Source organism: Marmota monax, unplaced genomic scaffold (assembly GCF_021218885.2).
Source record: "Marmota monax isolate L192 unplaced genomic scaffold, Marmota_monax_Labrador192_F-V1.1 WCK01_AAM20220418_F8-fsc00120, whole genome shotgun sequence".
NCBI lineage: Eukaryota > Metazoa > Chordata > Mammalia > Rodentia > Sciuridae > Marmota > Marmota monax.
The window spans coordinates 4,502,137-4,508,085 of NW_026694424.1; positions in this window are offsets into that span (position 1 = coordinate 4,502,137).

The following is a 5,949-nucleotide window of genomic DNA, read 5'->3' on the forward strand; positions in this document are numbered from 1 at the left end:
GCTCATTCCTGCTCTTAAAGAATAACCTAGTATCTGTCATGTATTGAAGTCGATGGGTTACCCTGGGCTCTCGGCTGTAGAATCCGTTCTTTACAGAATGGACTGCTGGTGTCAGTAGAGGCTGGGGTGGGGAAGAGTGAAAAGGTAATTTATGGTTGCAGGACCTCCCAGGTTCCTAGACAGCTCTCAGAGAGTCACCCCTGCATTATTCATGTCACTTGGAGCTGTAGCAGATGGCAGAGGAATAAGATGCTTTCTCATCCCATGAGACAGCTTGGAAGAAAGGGTGTCTGGAGTGGCAATGGCCACATATGAACTCTAAGCCACACATACGAGTTGGTTTCTTAAATGACCCAAGGCTTCCCCTACATATGTATGAAAAGCATCATTACAAAACTTTAGATTCTGGCTATAATGGAGTTGTTTTTAAAATAATTGTATTATAATTAATAGCATGTATTGATTGTACAAAGCAATAGGTTTCTATGTGACTTTTCAAATATTCATAGAATGTAGTTTTTTATTGTATCCACATTCTCTGTTACTCTCTTACCTCACCTTCCCCAATCTCCTTCTCTTCCCTGATAGTCCCCTTTCTACTGTCATGCCCTCTTGTTTTTTTCCCCTAGATTCCACATATGAGAGAAAACATGATACTTGTCTTTCTAAGACTGGCTTATTTTGCTTATCGTGATGTCCAGTTCCAAGCATTCTCCTGTGAATGAGGCAATTTTGTTCTTTCTTAAGGCTGAATAATACTCAACTGTGTATATATGCTGTATTTTCTTTATGCATTCATCTGTTGATAGGCAGCTAGGCTGATTCCATGACTTGGCTGATGTGAATATTACCATGATAAACATGGGTGTGCAGGTGTCTCTTTTGTATGCTAATTTTGATAGCTGGATCCTATGGTAGTTCTATTCTTGGTTTTTTTGTTTTTGTTTTTGTTTTTTGAGGAATCTCCACACTGTCTTCCATTGTGCTGTACTAATTTAGATTCCTACCAACAGTGTATTTGTGTTCCTTTTCCTCCACATCCTCTCCAGCATTTATTATATGTTTTTTTCTTGAGGACAGCCATTCTATCTGGGATGAGATAGAATCTCAAAGCAGTTTTGATTCATTTCCCTGATGGCTACAAATGTTGAATGTTTTTTTTTCATTTATTTATTGGAAATTTTCACTTCTTTTGAGAAGTCTCTGTTCATCTCATTTGCCTATTTATTGACTGTATTACCAAAAGAGTGTTTAATTATTTAGTTCTTTATATATTCTGAATAGTAATCCAGTTGGAGTAATAGCTGGCAAAGACTTTCTTCCATTCTGTAGGCAACCTCTTTACTCTGTTGCTTGTTTTCTTGGCTGAGCAGAAGCTTTTTAATTGGATGTAATCCCACTTGTCAACTCTTGACTTTTGGAGTCCTATTCATGAAATCGTTACCTATACCAACATATAATGGAGTCGTCTTTTAAAAGGAAAACTTAAATAACAGATAAAATCTTTTTCTGCTTAAAGGAATAGGAGAATTACCAAGACAACCAGGCAGAATTTGAGCACCAGTCCAAAGAAGAGAAGCATTAGAAGTGAACTTAACTTTCAGCATCTCAAGGTCACCTTCAGGACAGGTGTCAATTCTTGGTACTGAACTAGAAACTGAGAAATCGGGCAGAAGGTGCTCTTGTCAGAGAAGACAGCAGAACTTCAAGCAATTTTACAGGACTAGGAAGACAAAGTGAGGTTGGGGACTACAAGGTAGCTTTGAGATGCTAAAGGGAAGAAGAGGACAAGAATGAATCCTAGGGGCTAGGGTTGTGGCTCAGTGGGAGAGCGTTTGCCTAGCACACAGCACTGGGTTCGAGCTCCAGCACCACACTTAAAAAAAAAAAAAAAAAAAAAGAATGAATCCTACCCTCAGCAGTGCTGTCCCCAATGTGTCAGAAAGACATAAAATACAGATAGGATCAATGAGATTTACCTTATGTAAATCTAAATGAATAGCAATCTTACAAAATAGTAACAAGACCTTGTGGATAATTAAACTGTAATGACAAAATAACAAAATGAAAGAGATGGTCCACAGAGCTGAAGTACTTTAAAGTTTTAGCACAGAAGAGGTAGAGAACCCATGTCAGACTGGAATAAGAGCAAGCTTTTAAATCCCTAGGATAACTTTCAAAAAAAGAGCGTAGGAATAATGTGTAAGAAAATTCTTATTTAAAAAAAAAGTTATTAGAGGGGAAGATGAAAAAAATTAAGCCATTTAGAAGAGAAAATATATAAATGAGAAAGATGAAGGGTTAAGTACATGGAGCATTCTGAAGAGGCGATCTCAAGGGTAGGAAGCTTCTCACTCTACTGGATAGGAAAGATAGCAGAATGAAACAGACATTACTACTGTATGTTACATACGTGACTGCATGACCAGTATGATTCTGCAACATGTACACTCAGAGAAATGAGAAATTATATCCCATCTATGTATGATATATCAAAGTGCATAAATGCATTCTTCTGTCATGTATAGCTAATTAAAAGAAATTTTAAAATTTAAAAAAAAAAAAAAAACAAGGTTCTAGTTGAAGGCAGACCAGAGACCAGGGAGGTCAAATGCCAAGGGTAAGAGATGAGCAATTCCATCAGATAAGGAGGCAGATTGTCTATCAAAGGATCCTCTCTAACTTGCTAGAGGGGATCCTCTCTAAACTGGTTCAGCAAGTTTCTGCCACTGCTGAACTCTGCAAACCCAGCAAGGACAACCGTGAAGGTCAAGATCTGGTGGAGAAGAGGATTCAGTGGAGCCTAATGAAAGTGTGAGCAAGGAGAGAAACTTTGTCCATCTCAGATGACGTCAGGAAGGGATTTCTCCGGTTAAAGAAGTGATACTGGGCAGGAGTGGGGGCTGGGGGTTAGGGATAGAGCTCAGATGATAAAAGTACTTGTGTAGTATGTTCAATCCCCAGTACCATTAAAAAAAGGAAAGAAAAAGAATAAATAATACCAACATTAACAAAATTGTCTACAGAATGTAAAAAAGAAGCAACGGTTCCTTACACATTTTATGAGGCCAGCATAAACTGGATACCAAAATCTGAAAAATACATCACACAGATACACACACACAAAAAAAAAAAAAAATGAAAGAAAAATTACACATGGATCTCTCTCATCAGGAAGAGAACCCGAGAGAAGAGCAGCACATGGATGGCACTAGGGGCTTGCTCTTGCTAGAAGCTGGCCTGACACCCATATGAAGGCTCCATGTTCTCTCACTGGACAAAAGCCCACACAGAACAGCATGTAAGGGCACTTTGTAGCCATGATGGTTCAAGACAAAGTAATCCCACTTCATATTCATGCTGTATACAAAGACAAGACCACTGTTCAGCCATGTCTGCTGCTTCTTTACCAATCACAACCGTGACTTCAATCTACTCGCCCAGTCATTCAGATAAGATTTATTAAGATCTCAATTATAGAATTCCTCACTTTCTGACAGTATGATTAGAGCAAAGCTCTCCTTCCTTACCTTCTCCCTGAGAACACCAAATCCTATGATAAAGCCTTGCTCACTCCCTCTTTCTGAAACATGTTTCCTCTTATGTGCATTCTCTCTTGTGATAATGAGCAAGAAACCCAACTTAGACTTCAAGTGCATTCTTGGTGGTCTTTGGCTGAAGGCTATTGACATATGCTAAAGTATTTATCAAACATTTACATATCAAATCTATCAGCACATAAAAGTAACAATATATCACAACCAAGTTACATGGGTGGGGGGGTCAGGAATGGAATTCAAGGTTAGCTTAACCTTCAAAAGTCAATCAACATACCTTTAGAAAAGAGGCCCCAGGGAACTCCTGAGCCTTTTCCACCTTGCCAGGACACAGTGCCCTAGAGCACTATACAGGGTGCTCCAGGATGAGGCCCTCACCAGTCACCCTGGTCTTGAACTTCCCAGCCTCCAGAACTGTGAGAAATAAATTTCTGTTCTTTATTTTTAAAAAATAATGCAATTCATCATATAACAAGAAAAGAAAGAAATGTGATATGATCCTAGTAATGAATGCACAAATTGCATCTGGTAAAACTTAGCATTTACTCATGCTAACAAAAATGCAAACTCTTGCCAGGCACCGTGGTACACGCCTGTAATCCCAGCGGCTTGAGAGGCTAAGGCAGGAGGATCAAGAGTTCAAAGTCAACAACTTAGTGAGGCCCTAAGCAAACAAGTGCAACCTGGTCTTTAAATAAAATACAAAAAAAAAAAAGGGCTGGGGATGTGGCTCAGTGGTTAAGTGTCCCTGGGTTCAATCCCCGGTACCCCCCCACCCCCAAAAAATGACAGTAAATGTGGAAGGAAGATAATTGTTTTTTTCAAAAATACATAAATGTAGGACAATGGAAGGTGTTGGTCTTGCCTGGGATTTGAATTGAGAACTCCGGGCGGCTAGAGGACTATACAGATGCTCAAATTACTTCCAAAGACACTACACAATTCCTTTGAGAATTTACAGTGAACTTTTGTTGCTTTATTTCTCATTCCATTCTCTCTACTCAATTTCCTAAGTGCCCTAAGAAATCCACATAATACAATAAACAAACGGTGTTCTTTGTCAGTGGATGGTTGACATCACATCAAGGCCTGAGCAAAAATAATTAAACTCTTAAACCCAAATCTCCCTCCTCTCTCTCGGCGCCACCAGAAGCACCAAGATGGCTCGGAAATGGAAACCTGTGTCTTGACCATGGTGCTGAGGGACACCTCAAAGGCTCCCTGGGGGATTGCCATGGGCCAGGCTTCCAAGGCAACAGGAAGAATTTGCCCTCCTCCTGGCCATTCCAGCATAGCCTATGTTGACCCGGCTGCACCAAATAGTTCTTTCTAGTGAAAGTCTGAATAAATAGTTTGCCGAGGAGAGCATAAAGAAGAAAACAGGTAACGTACTGGGGAAGTGCTATTGAGTTCAAATTCTGACCCTGTTTTTAGCTAGTTGTCTCCTACCAGGCAGCTCACGGAGCCTGTCTGCACTTAATGTCTTGGTCTGTGACGTGGATCTTTGCCTGCGTGGTCACTAGGTCCCTTCCCAGTGTGAAGGTTCTTTGGTACACTAGGGAAGCCTTCAAGGTGACTTTCATTGGTGTTTGATCGTTTGCTTGGTCTTAAACCCAGCCTTGACACTGTGACACCTTGGGCTCTAGAGCAGAGCTACATGCTGGTACCTCCTTGTGATGGCATATTCCAATGGTGTCACACATCCTGGAACATTAACTGGGCATGTTGAAAAGCTGACATCCTTTACTTCTTCCCTGCCAGGAAACTTGTGCTTTGAGAACCTAAGACCGTGTTCCCTCTGCTGGAGACTCAACCAGGCATTTGTACTATTGAAGCAAATGGCTTCTGTTTTTTTTTTTTTTTTTTTTTTTCCACACAGCACAGAATTAAGTAGTCCACAGCAACAAATAGTATTCTTAAATGAAGCCAAAAAAACAGCACAATTCTTTTAATCCAACTGGTTAAATCCTGATCATTAAACAGGAAGGAAATTTTTTGTTCTGTTTTCCTAAATATTTGGACAGAATGTGGTTTCCAATTAGAAGCATGTTAAATTGTTCTGGCAAAATTTAAAACCTGTATCCAATCAACCTGTTATAGAAATGGAAATCTTGTCTATTCCCTTCTCCCTGCATGGACAAACCAGGCAGGCTCTGACCTTAACTGTTGTGAGCATGATGTGTCCAGTGTGATTACAAGTTCCCAATTACTCAGGACCAGGTACAGATGCCTACCTTGCCATTCCCAGTCACACGCCAATCTTCACACTTCACAAGCCAGCACCATCAACAGCTTTGAGCTTCTCAAAATAGCCCAAGGGCAGATTGCACAGTCATTGAGAACTTACTAATGCCAAACACTCCTCTAAGCACGGGATACACACCAGTGCGCA